The 19,709-nt window shown below is 42.2% G+C and overlaps 11 non-coding genes across 11 annotated transcripts; all 11 read right to left on the bottom strand.

The window, feature by feature from the left end:
• Positions 1-90: 90 nt before the first annotated feature.
• LOC127676715 (small nucleolar RNA SNORD115) lies at positions 91-169 on the bottom strand. The gene has a single exon (XR_007976147.1). It is a non-coding gene; the product is annotated as a small nucleolar RNA SNORD115 (small nucleolar RNA).
• A 1,760-nt stretch (positions 170-1,929) lies between these two features.
• On the bottom strand, positions 1,930-2,008 carry LOC127676714 (small nucleolar RNA SNORD115). The gene has a single exon (XR_007976146.1). It is a non-coding gene; the product is annotated as a small nucleolar RNA SNORD115 (small nucleolar RNA).
• A 1,742-nt stretch (positions 2,009-3,750) lies between these two features.
• On the bottom strand, positions 3,751-3,828 carry LOC127676965 (small nucleolar RNA SNORD115). The gene has a single exon (XR_007976371.1). It is a non-coding gene; the product is annotated as a small nucleolar RNA SNORD115 (small nucleolar RNA).
• Positions 3,829-5,585: 1,757 nt separating this feature from the next.
• Positions 5,586-5,664, bottom strand: LOC127676713 (small nucleolar RNA SNORD115). The gene has a single exon (XR_007976145.1). It is a non-coding gene; the product is annotated as a small nucleolar RNA SNORD115 (small nucleolar RNA).
• Positions 5,665-7,416: 1,752 nt separating this feature from the next.
• Positions 7,417-7,495, bottom strand: LOC127676943 (small nucleolar RNA SNORD115). The gene has a single exon (XR_007976350.1). It is a non-coding gene; the product is annotated as a small nucleolar RNA SNORD115 (small nucleolar RNA).
• A 1,760-nt stretch (positions 7,496-9,255) lies between these two features.
• Positions 9,256-9,334, bottom strand: LOC127676712 (small nucleolar RNA SNORD115). Its single transcript, XR_007976144.1, has one exon. It is a non-coding gene; the product is annotated as a small nucleolar RNA SNORD115 (small nucleolar RNA).
• A 1,741-nt stretch (positions 9,335-11,075) lies between these two features.
• On the bottom strand, positions 11,076-11,153 carry LOC127676963 (small nucleolar RNA SNORD115). Its single transcript, XR_007976370.1, has one exon. It is a non-coding gene; the product is annotated as a small nucleolar RNA SNORD115 (small nucleolar RNA).
• A 1,754-nt stretch (positions 11,154-12,907) lies between these two features.
• Positions 12,908-12,986, bottom strand: LOC127676711 (small nucleolar RNA SNORD115). The gene has a single exon (XR_007976143.1). It is a non-coding gene; the product is annotated as a small nucleolar RNA SNORD115 (small nucleolar RNA).
• A 1,757-nt stretch (positions 12,987-14,743) lies between these two features.
• LOC127676710 (small nucleolar RNA SNORD115) lies at positions 14,744-14,822 on the bottom strand. Its single transcript, XR_007976142.1, has one exon. It is a non-coding gene; the product is annotated as a small nucleolar RNA SNORD115 (small nucleolar RNA).
• Positions 14,823-16,574: 1,752 nt separating this feature from the next.
• LOC127676709 (small nucleolar RNA SNORD115) lies at positions 16,575-16,653 on the bottom strand. The gene has a single exon (XR_007976141.1). It is a non-coding gene; the product is annotated as a small nucleolar RNA SNORD115 (small nucleolar RNA).
• Positions 16,654-18,412: 1,759 nt separating this feature from the next.
• On the bottom strand, positions 18,413-18,491 carry LOC127676708 (small nucleolar RNA SNORD115). The gene has a single exon (XR_007976140.1). It is a non-coding gene; the product is annotated as a small nucleolar RNA SNORD115 (small nucleolar RNA).
• Positions 18,492-19,709: the final 1,218 nt, after the last annotated feature.

The raw sequence follows: 19,709 nt of genomic DNA, 5'->3' as shown, positions 1-19,709 counted from the left end.
GGAAAAGTGCCTCTGAGGACCTCAGGAAAGGTCCCCAAGTGATCCCCAAATAGTAAAAGGACCACGTCTTTGAACTCTGTAAACCTGGTTGGGCCTCAGCGTAATCCTATTGAGCATGATTTTTATGTCATCACCTCTCTTCATGACATTGGGCTGTCATCATAGACCCAAGAGTAGAGAGACAGTAGCTATTTGTGCTTTTATATCTGCTATCTACATCCTTACCTGGCTACGGAACACTTTCTCGGCATTGAGAATGGTCACAGGTATGTGGGTAAGATTGCAGAGTAGAAAGCTCTTCAAAGGAGGCAAGGGGTCCCTGCCTGGAAAGTTTTTTGAATAATTTCTCTAGAGGAGGAAAGAGCAAGCTGTCAAACCCCTGGTTGACACTCCTATACATGAAACTTAAACCTCAGAGGAATTGTAGGAAATCTCTACATGAATAATACCTTCACAGTGGCAACCCCGGGAAGCTGACTCTAAGATTCCTACCACTGCCTGTACCACAAATTTTCATGGCTTTCACTTTATGAGGTAAAAATGACACAGAGTTCCACTCATTTCACACGAAGACTTACTGCGTCTTGTGGAAGCAATCTCCTCACAACGTATCACTTTCATGTAACTATGCATAGGGGACAACTCTCAGGTTGAAGCCCCTGAATCCTAAGAATAGGTCTACAAAAGGTCATTACAGGATCTCGAGTCTAAAGAAAGAGACACGTGTATTCCATATTCAAGGTTCCGGGATCATATCCTCCCCCCTCAAGGTCTATCTTGCATACTTTCAATCACTGGGAAATGCTCTTACTAACATTATGGAATTTACAGATTCCCAGGGGACAGGGAATTTGGACTGCAATAGGTCCTTTTGTGATAAGGTTTAATGGATTTCCATGTCAGTTAACACAGGTTCCCAAGGTTGCAAGGAACTTGCCAGCAATGTTGTCATGAGTCACAGTGGCATGAGGTTCAACAACACAAAGATTGCCCTGATACCACCTCAGAAAATTAGCTCAAGCTTCTGGGTGATTCTACACTGACCTGTAGTCAGAGTAGAAATGATGTTTGGGGAGGAAATTTGGTAAGAAAAGGGACCATAATTGAGGAAGTGAGCTACAACTTTTAAATAAAGGCAACTTCCCTGTTGCGTGATAGTTTTACCTATATTGCTGAAAGTTGTGCCAATTGGGAGCAATTCATGTGGACACCAGCAGTAGTGTAGATCACAGACTGGACTATATGTCTTTCATTCAACAATAAGGCAAAGCTCTGTACTCAGTGTCTCTAGTGTCCTGGGAAAAGAGAATTGTACAAAGCCATGGATATGGGTGATGATTCAAGGCCACCATATAGAAAACATTGGTGGAGACTACAAATTTGGGTATGTGTCATCCTCCTCTACACATGAGACACAGCTCATGATGATGTGTGAAATATTATTGGGTTTTTCAAATATTATTTTACTTCTCTTAATCATTTTGTGTCCAGGGTGGTCCTTACTCAGAATTAAACTCTCTTTTCTATGCATGCTTAAATTTTTCCTACAATGTAAAACTGGAGAATGAGTGAGAATTTGAGTCCATGCTCTTACGGACATGTCTTTTGTAAGGGAAGGAATGAGTCAGGAAACTTCCACTTACCTGTGATCTGTGATTTTCTGGCTTCCCAGAAGGCATGGCAGATGACTGCAAAAGAGTAGAAAGAAATGGTCATCAGCAATGTGTTGTCCTCGCACAATTGCACAAAAATAGAATGCTACACTCGGTGCTTGTTGGCCTGCACTGCTATCCAACCAAGCGTCACTATGAGTGACCAGGTTTGCTCTCATCAGAATCAGGAAAAGTGCCTATGAGGACCTCAGGAAAGGTCCCCAAGTGATCACCAAATAGCAAAAGGACCACGAGTTTGAACTCTGTAAACCTGGTTGGGCCTCAGCGTAATCCTATTGAGCATGATTTTTATGTCATCACCTCTCTTCATGACATTGGGCTGTCATCATAGACCCAGATGTAGAGAGACAGTTGCTATTTCTGCTTTTATATCTGCTATCCACATCCTTACCTGGCTAAGGAACACTTTCTCTGCGTTGATAAAGGTCACATGTAAGTGGGTAAGTTTGCAGGGTAGGGAGCTCTTCAAAGGGGGCAAGGGGTTCCTGCCTGGAAAGTTTGTTGAATGATTTCTCTAGAGGAGAAAACCCCTGGTTGACACTCCTATACATGAAACTTAAACCTCAGAGAAATTGTAGGAAATCTCTACATGAATAATACCTTCACAGTGGCACCCCCGTGAAGCTGACTCTAAGATTCCTACCACTGCCTGTACCACAAGTTTTCATGACTTTCACTTTATGAGGTAATATGGCACAGAGTTCCACTCATTTCACACGAAGACTTACTGCTTCTTGTGGAAGCAATCTCCTCACAACGAATCACTTTCATGTAACTATGCATAGGGGACAACTCTCAGGTTGAAGCCCCTGAATCCTAAGGATAGGTCTACAAAAGGTCATTACAGGATCTCGAGTCTAAAGAAAGAGACACGTGTATTCCATAATCACGGTTCCGGGATCATATCCTCCCCCCTCAAGGTCTATCTTGCATACTTGCAATCACTGGGAAATGCTCTTACTAACATTATGGGATTTACAGATTCCCAGGGGACAGGGAATTTGGACTGCAATAGGTCCATTTGTGATAAGGTTTAATGGATTTCCATGTCAGTTAACACAGGTTCCCAAGGTTGCAAGGAACTTTCCAGCAATGTTGTCATGAGTCACAGTGGCATTAGGTTCAACCACAAAAAGGTTGCCCTGATACCACCTCACAAAATTAGCTCAAACTTCTGGGTGATTCTACACTGACCTGTAGTCAGAGTAGAAATAATGTTTGGGGAGGAAATTTGGTAAGAAAAGGGACCAGAGTTGAGAAAGAGAGCTACAACTTTTAAATAAAGGCAACTTCCCTGTTGCGTGATAGTTTTACCTATATTTCTGAAAGGTGTGCCAATTGAGAGCAATACATGTGGACACCAGCAGTAGTGTTGATCACAGACTGGACTATATGTCTTTCATTCAACAATAAGGCAAAGCTCTGTACTCAGTGCCTCTAGTGTCATGTGAAAAGAGAATTCTACAAAGCAATGTATATGGGTGTTTATTCAAGGCCACCATATAGAAAACTTTGGTGGAGACTACCAATTTGGGTATGTGTCATCCTCCTCTACACATGAGACACAGCTCATGATTATGTGTGAAATATTATTGGGTTTTTCAAAAATTATTTTACTTCTCTTAATCATTTTGTGTCCAGGGTGGTCCTTACTCAGAATTAAACTCTTTTCTATGCATGCTTAAATTTTTCCTACAATGTAAAACTGGAGAATGAGTGAGAATTTGAGTCCATGCTCTTACGGACATGTCTTTTCTAAGGGAAGGAATGAGTCAGGAAACTTCCACTTACCTGTGACCTGTGATTTTCTGGCATCCCAGAGGGCATGGCAGATGACTGCAAAAGAGTAGAAAGAAATGGTCATCAGCAATGTGTTGTCCTCGCACAGTTGCACAAAAATAGAATGCTACACTCGGTGCTTATTGGCCTGCACTGCTAGCCAACCAAGCTTCACCATTAGTGTCCAGGTTTGCTTTCATCAGAAACAGGAAAAGCGCCTCTGAGGACCTCAGGAAAGGTCCCCAAGTGATCCCCAAATAGTAAGAGGACCACGGCTTTGAACTCTGTAAACCTGGTTGGGCCTCAGCGTAATCCTATTGAGCATGATTTTATGTCATCACCTCTCTTCATGACATTGGGCTGTCATCATAGACCCAGATGTAGAGAGACAGTAGCTATTTGTGCTTTTATATCTGCTATCCACATCCTTACCTGGCTAAGGAACACTTTCTCGGCGTTGAGAATGGTCACAGGTAAGTGGGTAAGTTTGCAGGGTAGAAAGCTCTTCAAAGGAGGCAAGGGGTTCCTGCCTGGAAAGTTTGTTGAATGATTTCTCTAGAGGAGGAAAGAGCAAGTGGTCAAACCCCTGGTTGACACTCCTATACATGAAACTTAAACCTCAGAGAAATTGTAGGACATCTCTACATGAATAATACCTTCACAGTGGCACCCCCGGGAAGCTGACTCTAAGATTCCTACCACTGCCTGTACCACAAGTTTTCATGACTTTCACTTTAGGAGGTAATATGGCACAGAGTTCCACTCATTTCACACTAAGACATACTGCTTCTTGTGGAAGCAATCTCCTCACAACGAATCACTTTCATGTAACTATGCATAGGGGACAACTCTCAGGTTGAAGCCCCTGAATCCTAAGGATAGGTCTACAAAAGGTCATTACAGGATCTCGAGTCTAAAGAAAGAGACACGTGTATTCCATAATCAAGGTTCCGGGATCATATCATCCCCCCTCAAGGTCTATCTTGCATACTTGCAATCGCTGGGAAATGCTCTTACTAAAATTATGGGATTTACAGATTCCCAGGGGACAGGGAATTTGGACTGCAATAGGTCCATTTGTGATAAGGTTTAATGCATTTCCATGTCAGTTAACACAGGTTCCCAAGGTTGCCAGGATCTTTCCAGCAATGTTGTCATGAGTCACAGTGGCATTAGGTTCAACAACACAAAGATTGCCCTGATACCACCTCAGAAAATTAGCTCAAGCTTCTGGGTGATTCTACACTGACCTGTAGTCAGAGTAGAAATGATGTTTGGGGAGGAAATTTGGTAAGAAAAGGGACCAGAGTTGAGAAAGAGAGCTACAATTTTTAAATAAAGGCAACTTCCCTGTTGCGTGATAATTTTACCTATATTGCTGAAAGGTGTGCCAATTGGGAGCAATTCATGTGGACACCAGCAGTAGTGTTGATCACAGACTGGACTATATGTCTTTCATTCAACAATAAGGCAAAGCTCTGTACTCAGTGCCTCTAGTGTCATGTGAAAAGAGAATTCTACAAACCAATGGATATGGGTGATGATTCAAGGCCACCATATAGAAAACATGGGTGGAGACTACAAATTTGGGTATGTGTCATCCTCCTCTACATATGAGACACAGCTCATGATTATGTGTGAAATATTATTGGGTATTTCAAAAATTATTTTACTTCTCTTAATCATTTTGTGTCCAGGGTGGTCCTTACTCAGAATTAAACTCTTTTCTATGCATGCTTAAATTTTTTCTACAATGTAAAACTGGAGAATGAGTGAGAATTTGAGTCCATGCTCTTACGGACATGTCTTTTGTAAGGGAAGGAATGAGTCAGGAAACTTCCATTTACCTGTGACCTGTGATATTCTGGCATCCCAGAGGGCATGGCAGATGACTGCAAAAGAGTAGAAAGAAATGGTCATCAGCAATGTGTTGTCCTCGCACAGTTGCACAAAAATAGAATGCTACACTCGGTGCTTGTTGGCCTCCACTGCTAGCCAACCAAGCTTCACCATGAGTGTCCAGGTTTGCTTTCATCAGAAACAGGAAAAGCGCCTCTGAGGACCTCAGGAAAGGTCCCCAAGTGATCTCCAAATAGTAAGTGGACCACGGCTTTGAACTCTGTAAACCTGGTTGGGCCTCAGCGTAATCCTATTGAGCATGATTTTTATGTCATCACCTCTCTTCATGACATTGGGCTGTCATCATAGACCCAGATGTAGAGAGACAGTAGCTATTTCTGCTTTTATATCTGCTATCCACATCCTTACCTGGCTAAGGAACACATTCTCGGCGTTGAGAATGGTCACAGGTAAGTCGGTAAGTTTGCAGGGTAGAAAGCTCTTCAAAGGAGGCAAGGGGTTCCTGCCTGGAAAGTTTGTTGAATGATTTCTCTAGAGGAGGAAAGAGCAAGTGGTCAAACCCCTGGTTGACACTCCTATACATGAAACTTAAACCTCAGAGAAATTGTAGGAAATCTCTACATGAATAATACCTTCACAGTGGCACCCCCGTAAACTGACTCTAAGATTCCTACCACTGCCTGTACCACAAGTTTTCATGACTTTCACTTTATGAGGTAATATGGCACAGAGTTCCACTCATTTCACACGAAGACTTACTGCTTCTTGTGGAAGAAATCTCCTCACAACGAATCACTTTCATGTAACTATGCATAGGGGACAACTCTCAGGTTGAAGCCCCTGAATCCTAAGGATAGGTCTACAAAAGGTCATTACAGGATCTCGAGTCTAAAGAGAGAGATACGTGTATTCCATAATCAAGGTCCTGGGATCATATCCTCCCCCTCAAGGTCTATCTTGCATACTTGAAATCACTGGGAAATGCTCTTACTAAAATTATGGGATTTACAGATTCCCAGGGGACAGGGAATTTGGACTGCAATAGGTCCTTTTGTGATAAGGTATAATGGATTTCCATGTCAGTTAACACAGGTTCCCAAGGTTGCAAGGAACTTTCCAGCAATGTTGTCATGAGTCACAGTGGCATTAGGTTCAACAACACAAAGCTTGCCCTGATACCACCTTAGAAAATTAGCTCAAGCTTCTGGGTGATTCTACACTGACCTGTAGTCAGAGTAGAAATGATGTTTGGGGAGGAAATTTGGTAAGAAAAGGGACCAGAGTTAAGAAAGAGAGCTACAACTTTTAAATAAAGGCAACTTCCCTGTTGCGTGATAGTTTTACCTATATGCTGAAAGGTGTGCCAATTGGGAGCAATTCATGTGGACACCAGCAGTAGTGTTGATCACAGACTGGACTATATGTCTTTCATTCAACAATAAGGCAAAGCTCTGTACTCAGTGCCTCTAGTGTCATGTGAAAAGAGAATTCTACAAAGCAATGGATATGGGTGATGATTCAAGGCCACGATATAGAAAACATTGGTGGAGACTACAAATTTGGCTATTTGTCATCCTCCTCTACAAATGAGACACAGCTCATGATTATGTGTGAAATATTATTGGGTTTTTCAAAAATTATTTTACTTCTCTTAATCATTTTGTGTCCAGGGTGGTCCTTACTCAGAATTAAACTCTTTTCTATGCATGTTTAAATTTTTCCTACAATGTAAAACTGGACAATAAGTGAGAATTTGAGTCCATGCTCTTACGGACATGTCTTTGTAAGCGAAGGAATGAGTCAGGAAACTTCCACTTACCTGTGACCTGTCATTTTCTGGCATCCCAGAGGGCATGGCAGATGACTGCAAAAGAGTAGAAAGAAATGGTCATCAGCAATGTGTTGTCCTCGCACAGTTGCACAAAAATAGAATGCTACACTCGGTGCTTGTTGGCCTGCACTGCTATCCAACCAAGCGTCACTATGAGTGTCCAGGTTTGCTCTCATCAGAATCAGGAAAAGTGCCTCTGAGGACCTCATGAACGGTCCCCAAGTGATCCCCAAATAGTAAAAGGACCACGGCTTTGAACTCTGTAACCTGGTTGGGCATCAGCGTAATCCTATTGAGCATGATTTTTATGTCATCACCTCTCTTCATGACATTGGGCTGTCATCATAGACCCAGGAGTAGAGAGAAAGTAGCTATTTGTGCTTTTATATCTGCTATCCACATCATTACCTGGATACAGAACACTTTCTCGGCGTTGAGAATGGTCACAGGTATGTAGGTAGTTTTGCAGAGTAGAAAGCTCTTCAAAGGAGGCAAGGGGTCCCTGCTTGGAAAGTTTTTTGAATAATTTCTCTAGAGGAGGAAAGAGCAAGCTGTCAAACCCCTGGTTGACACTCCTATACATGAAACTTAAACCTCAGAGGAATTGTAGGAAATCTCTACATGAATAATACCTTCACAGTGGCACCCCCGGGAAACTGACTCTAAGATTCCTACCACTGCCTGTACCACAAATTTTCATGGCTTTCACTTTATGAGGTAAAAATGGTACAGAGTTCCACTCATTTCACACGAAGACTTACTGCTTCTTGTGGAAGCAATCTCCTCACAACGTATCACTTTCATGTATTTATGCGTAAGGTACAACTCTCAGGTTGAAGCCCCTGAATCCTAAGGATAGGTCTACAAAAGGTCATTACAGGATCTCGAGTCTAAAGAAAGAGACACGTGTATTCCATATTCAAGGTTCCGGGATCATATCCCGCCCCCCTCAATGTCTATCTTGCATACTTGCAATCACTGGGAAATGCTCTTACTAAAATTTTGGAATTTACATATTCCCAGGGGACAGGGAATTTGGACTGCAATAGGTCCATTTGTGATAAGGTTTAATGGATTTACAAGTCAATTAACACAGGTTCCCAATGTTGCAAGGAACTTGCCAGCAATGTTGTCATGAGTCACAGTGGCATTAGGTTCAACAACACAAAGATTGCCCTGATACCACCTCAGAAAATTGGCTCAAGCTTCTGGATGATTCTACACTGACCTGTAGTCAGAGTAGAAATGATGTTTGGGGAGGAAATTTGGTAAGAAAAGGGACGATAGTTGAGGAAGTGAGCTACAACTTTTAAATAAAGGCAACTTCCCTGTTGCGTGATAGTTTTTCCTATATTGCTGAAGGAGTGCCAATTGGGAGCAATTCATGTGGACACCAGCAGTAGTGTAGATCACAGACTGGACTATATGTCTTTCATTCAACAATAAGGCAAAGATCTGTACTCAGTGTCTCTAGTGTCATGGGAAAAGAGAATTGTACAAAGCAATGGATATGGGTGATGATTCCTGGCAACCATAAAGAAAACATTGGTGGAGACTACAAATTTGGGTATGTGTCATCCTCCGCTACACATGAGACACAGCACATGATGATGTGTGAAATATTATTGGGTTTTTCAGAAATTATTTTACTTCTCTTAATCATTTTGTGTCCAGGGAGGTCCTTACTCAGAATTAAACTCTCTTTTCTATGCATGCTTAAATTTTTCCTACAATGTAAAACTGGAGAATGAGTGAGAATTTGAGTCCATGCTCTTAGGGACATGTTTTTTCTAAGGGAAGGAATGAGTCAGGAAACTTCCACTTACCTGTGATCTGTGATTCTCTGGCTTCCAAGAAGGCATGGCAGATGACTGCAAAAGAGTAGAAAGAAATGGTCATCAGCAATGTGTAGTCCTCGCACACTTGCACGAAAACAGAATGCTACACTCGGTGCTTGTTGGCCTGCACTGCTAGCCAACCAAGCTTCACCATGAGTGTCCAGGTTTGCTTTCATCAGAAACAGGAAAAGCGCCTCTGAGGACCTCAGGAAAGGTCCCCAAGTGATCTCCAAATAGTAAGAGGACCACGGCTTTGAACTCTGTAAACCTGGTTGGGCCTCAGCGTAATCCTATTGAGCATGATTTTTATGTCATCACCTCTCTTCATGACATTGGGCTGTCATCATAGACCCAGATGTAGAGAGACAGTTGCTATTTCTGCTTTTATATCTGCTATCCACATCCTTACCTGGCTAAGGAACACTTTCTCTGCGTTGATAAAGGTCACATGTAAGTGGGTAAGTTTGCAGGGTAGGGAGCTCTTCAAAGGGGGCAAGGGGTTCCTGCCTGGAAAGTTTGTTGAATGATTTCTCTAGAGGAGAAAACCCCTGGTTGACACTCCTATACATGAAACTTAAACCTCAGATAAATTGTAGGAAATCTCTACATGAATAATACCTTCACAGTGGCACACCCATAAAGCTGACTCTAAGATTCCTACCACTGCCTGTACCACAAGTTTTCATGACTTTCACTTTAGGAGGTAATATGGCACAGAGTTCCACTCATTTCACACGAAGACTTACTGCTTCTTGTGGAAGCAATCTCCTCACAACGAATCACTTTCATGTAACTATGCATAGGGGACAACTCTCAGGTTGAAGCCCCTGAATCCTAAGGAAAGGTCTACAAAAGGTCATTACAGGATCTCGAGTCTAAAGAAAGAGACACGTGTATTCCATAATCACGGTTCCGGGATCATATCCTCCCCCCTCAAGGTCTATCTTGCATACTTGCAATCACTGGGAAATGCTCTTACTAACATTATGGGATTTACAGATTCCCAGGGGACAGGGAATTTGGACTGCAATAGGTCCATTTGTGATAAGGTTTAATGGATTTCATGTCAGTTAACACAGGTTCCCAAGGTTGAAAGGAACTTTCCAGCAATGTTGTCATGAGTCACAGTGGCATTAGGTTCAACAACAAAAAGGTTGCCCTGATACCACCTCACAAAATTAGCTCAAACTTCTGGGTGATTCTACACTGACCTGTAGTCAGAGTAGAAATAATGTTTGGGGAGGAAATTTGGTAAGAAAAGGGACCAGAGTTGAGAAAGAGAGCTACAACTTTTAAATAAAGGCAACTTCCCTGTTGCGTGATAGTTTTACCTATATTGCTGAAAGGTGTGCCAATTGAGAGCAATTCATGTGGACACCAGCAGTAGTGTTGATCACAGACTGGACTATATGTCTTTCATTCAACAATAAGGCAAAGCTCTGTACTCAGTGCCTCTAGTGTCATGTGAAAAGAGAATTCTACAAAGCAATGTATATGGGTGTTTATTCAAGGCCACCATATAGAAAACATTGGTGGAGACTACCAATTTGGGTATGTGTCATCCTCCTCTACACATGAGACAAAGCTCATGATTATGTGTGAAATATTATTGGGTTTTTCAAAAATTATTTTACTTCTCTTAATCATTTTGTGTCCAGGGTGGTCCTTACTCAGAATTAAACTCTTTTCTATGCATGCTTAAATTTTTCCTACAATGTAAAACTGGAGAATGAGTGAGAATTTGAGTCCATGCTCTTACGGACATGTCTTTTCTAAGGGAAGGAATGAGTCAGGAAACTTCCACTTACCTGTGACCTGTGATTTTCTGGCATCCCAGAGGGCATGGCATATGACTGCAAAAGAGTAGAAAGAAATGGTCATCAGCAATGTGTTGTCCTCGCACAGTTGCACAAAAATAGAATGCTACACTCGGTGCTTATTGGCCTGCACTGCTAGCCAACCAAGCTTCACCATTAGTGTCCAGGTTTGCTTTCATCAGAAACAGGAAAAGCGCCGCTGAGGACCTCAGGAAAGGTCCCCAAGTGATCCCCAAATAGTAAGAGGACCACGGCTTTGAACTCTGTAAACCTGGTTGGGCCTCAGCGTAATCCTATTGAGCATGATTTTATGTCATCACCTCTCTTCATGACATTGGGCTGTCATCATAGACCCAGATGTAGAGAGACAGTAGCTATTTGTGCTTTTATATCTGCTATCCACATCCTTACCTGGCTAAGGAACACTTTCTCGGCGTTGAGAATGGTCACAGGTAAGTGGGTAAGTTTGCAGGGTAGGAAGCTCTTCAAAGGAGGCAAGTGGTTCCTGCCTGGAAAGTTTGTTGAATGTTTTCTCTAGAGGACGAAAGAGCAAGTGGTCAAACCCCTGGTTGACACTCCTATACATGAAACTTAAACCTCAGAGAAATTGTAGGAAATCTCTACATGAATAATACCTTCACAGTGGCACCCCCGTGAAGCTGACTCTAAGACTCCTACCAATGCCTGTACCACAAGTTTTCATGACTTTCACTTTATGAGGTAATATGGCACAGAGTTCCACTCATTTCACACGAAGACATACTGCTTCTTGTGGAAGCAATCTCCTCACAACGAATCACTTTCATGTAACTATGCATAGGGGACAACTCTCAGGTTGAAGCCCCTGAATCCTAAGGATAGGTCTACAAAAGGTCATTACAGGATCTCGAGTCTAAAGAAAGAGACACATGTATTCCATAATCAAGGTTCCGGGATCATATCCTCTCCCTCAAGGTCTATCTTGCATACTTGCAATCACTGGGAAATGCTCTTACTAAAATTATGGGATTTACAGATTCCCAGGGGACAGGGAATTTGGACTGCAATAGGTCCATTTGTGATACGGTTTAATGGATTTCCATGTCAGTTAACACAGGTTCCCAAGGTTGCAAGGATCTTTCCAGCAATGTTGTCATGAGTCACAGTGGCATTAGGTTCAACAACACAAAGATTGCCCTGATACCACCTCAGAAAATTAGCTCAAGCTTCTGGGTGATTCTACACTGACCTGTAGTCAGAGTAGAAATGATGTTTGGGGAGGAAATTTGGTAAGAAAAGGGACCAGAGTTGAGAAAGAGAGCTACAATTTTTAAATAAAGGCAACTTCCCTGTTGCGTGATAGTTTTATCTATATTGCTGAAAGATGTGCCAATTGGGAGCAATTCATGTGGACACCAGCAGTAGTGTAGATCACAGACTGGACTATATGTCTTTCATTCAACAATAAGGCAAAGCTCTGTACTCAGTGCCTCTAGTGTCATGTGAAAAGAGAATTCTACAAAGCAATGGATATTGGTAATGATTCAAGGCCACCATATAGAAAACATTGGTGGAGACTACAAATTTGGGTATGTGTCATCCTCCTCTACACATGAGACACAGCTAATAATTATGTGTGAAATATTATTGGGTTTTTCAAAAATTATTTTACTTCTCTTAATCATTTTGTGTCCAGGGAGGTCCTTACTCAGAATTAAACTCTTTTATGCATGCTTAAATTTTTCCTACAATGTAAAACTGGAGAATGAGTGAGAATTTGAGTCCATGCTCTTACGGACATGTCTTTTGTAAGGGAAGGAATGAGTCAGGCAACTTCCTTTTACCTGTGACCTGTGATTTTCTTGCATCCCAGAGGGCATGGCAGATGACTGCAAAAGAGTAGAAAGAAATGGTCATCAGCAATGTGTTGTCCTCGCACAGTTGCACAAAAATAGAATGCTACACTCGGTGCTTGTTGGCCTGCACTGCTAGCCAACCAAGCTTCACCATGAGTGTCCAGGTTTGCTTTCATCAGAAACAGGAAAAGCGCCTCTGAGGACCTCAGGAAAGGTCCCCAAGTGATCCCCAAATAGTAAGAGGACCACGGCTTTGAACTCTGTAAACCTGGTTGGGCCTCAGCGTAATCCTATTGAGCATGATTTTTATGTCATCACCTCTCTTCATGACATTGGGCTGTCATCATAGACCCAGATGTAGAGAGACAGTACCTATTTGTGCTTTTATATCTGCTATCCACATCCTTACCTGGCTAAGGAACATTTTCTCGGCGTTGAGAATGGTCACAGGTAAGTGGTTAAGTTTGCAGGGTAGAAAGCTCTTCAAAGGAGGCAAGGGGTTCCTGCCTGGAAAGTTTGTTGAATGATTTCTCTAGAGGAGGAAAGAGCAAGTGGTCAAACCCCTGGTTGACACTCCTATACATGAAACTTAAACCTCAGAGAAATTATAGGACATCTCTACATGAATAATACCTTCACAGTGGCACCCCCGTGAAGCTGACTCTAAGATTCCTACCACTGCCTGTACCACAAGTTTTCATGACTTTCACTTTATGAGGTAATATGGCACAGAGTTCCACTCATTTCACACTAAGACATACTGCTTCTTGTGGAAGCAATCTCCTCACAACGAATCACTTTCATGTAACTATGCATAGGGGACAACTCTCAGGTTGAAGCCCCTGAATCCTAAGGATACGTCTACAAAAGGTCATTACAGGATCTCGAGTCTAAAGAAAGAGATACGTGTATTCCATAATCAAGTTTCCGGGATCATATCATCCCCCCTCAAGGTCTATCTTGCATACTTGCAATCGCTGGGAAATGCTCTTACTAAAATTATGGGATTTACAGATTCCCAGGGGACAGGGAATTTGGACTGCAATAGGTCCATTTGTGATAAGGTTTAATGGATTTCCATGTCAGTTAACACAGGTTCCCAAGGTTGCCAGGATCTTTCCAGCAATGTTGTCATGAGTCACAGTGGCATTAGGTTCAACAACACAAAGATTGCCCTGATACCACCTCAGAAAATTAGCTCAAGCTTCTGGGTGATTCTACACTGACCTGTAGTCAGAGTAGAAATGATGTTTGGGGAGGAAATTTGGTAAGAAAAGGGACCAGAGTTGAGAAAGAGAGCTACAATTTTTAAATAAAGCCAACTTCCCTGTTGCGTGATAATTTTACCTATATTGCTGAAAGGTGTGCCAATTGGGAGCAATTCATGTGGACACCAGCAGTAGTGTTGATCACAGACTGGACTATATGTCTTTCATTCAACAATAAGGCAAAGCTCTGTACTCAGTGCCTCTAGTGTCATGTGAAAAGAGAATTCTACAAAGCAATGGATATGGGTGATGATTCAAGGCCACCATATAGAAAACATGGGTGGAGACTACAAATTTGGGTATGTGTCATCCTCCTCTACATATGAGACACAGCTCATGATTATGTGTGAAATATTATTGGGTTTTTCAAAAATTATTTTACTTCTCTTAATCATTTTGTGTCCAGGGTGGTCCTTACTCAGAATTAAACTCTTTTCTATGCATGCTTAAATTTTTTCTACAATGTAAAACTGGAGAATGAGTGAGAATTTGAGTCCATGCTCTTACGGACATGTCTTTTGTAAGGGAAGGAATGAGTCAGGAAACTTCCATTTACCTGTGACCTGTGATTTTCTGGCATCCCAGAGGGCATGGCAGATGACTGCAAAAGAGTAGAAAGAAATGGTCATCAGCAATGTGTTGTCCTCGCACAGTTGCACAAAAATAGAATGCTACACTCGGTGCTTGTTGGCCTGCACTGCTAGCCAACCAAGCTTCACCATGAGTGTCCAGGTTTGCTTTCATCAGAAACAGGAAAAGCGCCTCTGAGGACCTCAGGAAAGGTCCCCAAGTGATCTCCAAATAGTAAGTGGACCACGGCTTTGAACTCTGTAAACCTGGTTGGGCCTCAGCGTAATCCTATTGAGCATGATTTTTATGTCATCACCTCTCTTCATGACATTGGGCTGTCATCATAGACCCAGATGTAGAGAGACAGTAACTATTTCTGCTTTTATATCTGCTATCCACATCCTTACCTGGCTAAGGAACACATTCTCGGCGTTGAGAATGGTCACAGGTAAGTCGGTAAGTTTGCAGGGTAGAAAGCTCTTCAAAGGAGGCAAGGGGTTCCTGCCAGGAAAGTTTGTTGAATGATTTCTCTAGAGGAGGAAAGAGCAAGTGGTCAAACCCCTGGTTGACACTCCTATACATGAAACTTAAACCTCAGAAAAATTGTAGGAAATCTCTACATGAATAATACCTTCACAGTGGCACCCCCGTAAACTGACTCTAAGATTCCTACCACTGCCTGTACCACAAGTTTTCATGACTTTCACTTTATGAGGTAATATGGCACAGAGTTCCACTCATTTCACACGAAGACTTACTGCTTCTTGTGGAAGAAATCTCCTCACAACGAATCACTTTCATGTAACTATGCATAGGGGACAACTCTCAGGTTGAAGCCCCTGAATCCTAAGGATAGGTCTACAAAAGGTCATTACAGGATCTCGAGTCTAAAGAGAGAGATACGTGTATTCCATAATCAAGGTCCTGGGATCATATCCTCCCCCTCAAGGTCTATCTTGCATACTTGCAATCACTGGGAAATGCTCTTACTAAAATTATGGGATTTACAGATTCCGAGGGGACAGGGAATTTGGACTGCAATAGGTCCATTTGTGATAAGGTATAATGGATTTCCATGTCAGTTAACACAGGTTCCCAAGGTTGCAAGGAACTTTCCAGCAATGTTGTCATGAGTCACAGTGGCATTAGGTTCAACAACACAAAGCTTGCCCTGATACCACCTCAGAAACTTAGCTCAAGCTTCTGGGTGATTCTACACTGACCTGTAGTCAGAGTAGAAATGATGTTTGGGGAGGAAATTTGGTAAGAAAAGGGACCAGAGTTGAGAAAGAGAGCTACAACTTTTAAATAAAGGCAACTTCCCTGCTGCGTGATAGTTTTACCTATATGCTGAAAGGTGTGCCAATTGGGAGCAATTCATGTGGACACCAGCAGTAGTGTTGATCACAGACTGGACTATATGTCTTTCATTCAACAATAAGGCAAAGCTCTGTACTCAGTGCCTCTAGTGTCATGTGAAAAGAGAATTCTACAAAGCAATGGATATGGGTGATGATTCAAGGCCACCATATAGAAAACATTGCTGGAGACTACAAATTTGGCTAGTTGTCATCCTCCTCTACAAATGAGACACAGCTCATGATTATGTGTGAAATATTATTGGGTTTTTCAGAAATTATTTTACTTCTCTTAATCATTTTGTGTCCAGGGTGGTCCTTACTCAGTACTAAACTCTTTTCTATGCATGCTTAAATTTTTCCTACAATGTAAAACTGGAGAATGAGTGAGAATTTAAGTCCATGCTCTTATGGACATGTCTTTTGTAAGGGAAGGAATGAGTCAGGAAACTTCCATTTACCTGTGACCTGTGATTTTCTGGCATCCCAGAGGGCATGGCAGATGACTGCAAAAGAGTAGAAAGAAATGGTCATCAGCAATGTGTTGTCCTCGCACAGTTGCACAAAAATAGAATGCTACACTCGGTGCTTGTTGGCCTGCACTGCTATCCAACCAAGAGTCACTATGAGTGTCCAGGTTTGCTCTCATCAGAATCAGGAAAAGTGCCTCTGAGGACCTCATGAAAGGTCCCCTAGTGATCCCCAAATAGTAAAAGGACCACGGCTTTGAACTCTTTAACTGGTTGGGCCTCAGCGTAATCCTATTGAGCATGATTTTTATGTCATCACCTCTCTTCATGACATTGGGCTGTCATCATAGACCCAGGAGTAGAGAGAAAGTAGCTATTTGTGCTTTTATATCTGCTATCCACATCCTTACCTGGCTACAGAACACTTTCTCGGCGTTGAGAATGGTCACAGGTATGTGGGTAGGTTTGCAGAGTAGAAAGCTTTTCAAAGGAGGCAAGGGGTCCCTGCCGGAAAGTTTTTTGAATAATTTCTCTAGAGGAGGAAAGAGTAAGCTTTCAAACCCCTGGTTGACACTCCATTACATGAAACTTAAACCTCAGAGGAACTGTAGGAAATCTCTACATGAATAATACCTTCACAGTGGCACCCCCGGGAAACTGACTCTAAGATTCCTACCACTGCCTGTACCACAAATTTTCATGGCTTTCACTTTATGAGGTAAAAATGGTACAGAGTTCCACTCATTTCACACGAAGACGTACTGCTTCTTGTGGAAGCAATCTCCTCACAACGTATCACTTTCATGTATTTATGCGTAGGGGACAACTCTCAGGGTTAAGCCCCTGAATCCTAAGAATAGGTCTACAAAAGGTCATTACAGGATCTCGAGTCTAAAGAAAGAGACACGTGTATTCCATATTCAAGGTTCCCGGATCATATCCTCCCCCCTCAAAGTCTATCTTGCATACTTGCAATCACTGGGAAATGCTCTTACTAAAATTATGGAATTTACATATTCCCAGGGGACAGGGAATTTGGACTGCAATAGGTCCATTTGTGATAAGGTTTAATCGATTTACAAGTCAATTAACACAGGTTCCCAATGTTGCAAGGAACTTGCCAGCAATGTTGTCATGAGTCACAGTGGCATTAGGTTCAACAACACAAAGATTGCCCTGATACCACCTCAGAAAATTTGCTCAAGCTTCTGGATTCTTCTACACTGACCTGTAGTCAGAGTAGAAATGATGTTTGGGGAGGAAATTTGGTAAGAAAAGGGACCATAGTTGAGGAAGTGAGCTACAACTTTTAAATAAAGGCAACTTCCCTGTTGCGTGATAGTTTTTCCTATATTGCTGAAAGGTGTGCCAATTGGGAGCAATTCATGTGGACAGTAGCAGTAGTGTAGATCACAGACTGGACTATATGTCTTTCATTCAACAATAAAGCAAAGCTCTGTACTCAGTGTCTCTAGTGTCATGGGAAAAGAGAATTGTACAAAGCAATGGATATGGGTGATGATTCCTGGCAACCATATAGAAAACATTGGTGGAGACTACAAATTTGTGTATGTGTCATCCTCCGCTACACATGAGACACAGCTCATGATGATGTGTGAAATATTATTGGGTTTTTCAGAAATTATTTTACTTCTCTTAATCATTTTGTGTCCAGGGAGGTCCTTACTCAGAATTAAACTCTCTTTTCTATGCATGCTTAAATTTTTCCTACAATGTAAAACTGGAGAATGAGTGAGAATTTGAGTCCATGCTCTTAGGGACATGTTTTTTCTAAGGGAAGGAATGAGTCAGGAAACTTCCACTTACCTGTGATCTGTGATTCTCTGGCTTCCAAGAAGGCATGGCAGATGACTGCAAAAGAGTAGAAAGAAATGGTCATCAGCAATGTGTAGTCCTCGCACCCTTGGACGAAAATAGAATGCTACACTCGGTGCTTGTTGGCCTGCACTGCTAGCCAACCAAGCTTCACCATGAGTGTCCAGGTTTGCTTTCATCAGAAACAGGAAAAGCGCCTCTGAGGACCTCAGGAAAGGTCCCCAAGTGATCCCCAAATAGTAAGAGGACCACGGCTTTGAACTCTGTAAACCTGGTTGGGCCTCAGCGTAATCCTATTGAGCATGATTTTTATGTCATCACCTCTCTTCATGACATTGGGCTGTCATCATAGACCCAGATGTAGAGAGACAGTAGCTATTTCTGCTTTTATATCTGCTATCCACATCCTTACCTGGCTAAGGAACACTTTCTCGGCATTGAGAATGGTCACAGGTAAGTGGGTAAGTTTGCAGGGTAGAAAGATCTTCAAAGGAGGCAAGGGGTTCCTGCCTGGAAAGTTTGTTGAATGATTTCTCTAGAGGAGGAAAGGGCAAGTGGTCAAAACCCTGCTTGACACTCCTATACATGAAACTTAAACCTCAGAGAAATTGTAGGAAATCTCTACATGAATAATACCTTCACAGTGGCACCCCCGTGAAGCTGACTCTAAGATTCCTACCACTGCCTGTACCACAAGTTTTCATGACTTTCACTTTATGAGGTAAAAATGGCAGAGAGTTCCACTCATTTCACACGAAGACTTACTGCTTCTTGTGGAAGCAATCTCCTCACAACGTATCACTTTCATGTAACTATGCGTAGGGGACAACTCTCAGGTTGAAGTCCCTGAATCCTAAGGATAGGTCTACAAAAGGTCATTACAGTATCTCAAGTCTAAAGAGAGAGACACGTGTATTCCATATTCATGGTTCCGGTACCATATCCTCCCCCCTCAAGGTTTATCTTGCATACGTGCAATCACTGGGAAATGCTCTTACTAAAATTATGGAATTTACAGATTCCCAGGGGACAGGGAATTTGGACTGCAATAGGTCCTTTTGTGATAAGGTTAAATTGAATTCCATGGCAGTTAACACAGGTTCCCAAGGTTGCAAGGAACTTGCCAGCAATGTTGTCATGAGTCACAGTGGCATTAGGTTCAACAACACAAAGATTGCCCTGATACCACCTCAGAATATTATCTCAAGCTTCTGGGTGATTCTACACTGACCTGTAGTAAGAGTAGAAACGATGTCTGGGGAGGAAATTTGGTAAGAAAAGGGACCATAGTTGAGGAAGTGAGCTACAACTTTTAAATAAAGGCAACTTCCCTGTTGCGTGATAGTTTTACCTATATTGCTGGAAGGTGTGCCAATTGGGAGCAATTCATGTGGACACCAGCAGTAGTGTTGATCACAGACTGGACTATGTGTCTTTCATTCAACAATAAGGCAAAGCTCTGTACTCAGTGCCTCTAGTGTCATGGGAAAAGAGAATTCTACAAAGCAATGGATATGGATGATGATTCAAGGCCACCATATAGAAAACATTGGTGGAGACTAGAAATTTGGGTA

Source organism: Apodemus sylvaticus, chromosome 1 (assembly GCF_947179515.1).
Source record: "Apodemus sylvaticus chromosome 1, mApoSyl1.1, whole genome shotgun sequence".
In the NCBI taxonomy this organism is placed as follows: domain Eukaryota; kingdom Metazoa; phylum Chordata; class Mammalia; order Rodentia; family Muridae; genus Apodemus; species Apodemus sylvaticus.
This window is presented reverse-complemented; position numbering and strand designations above follow the sequence as displayed.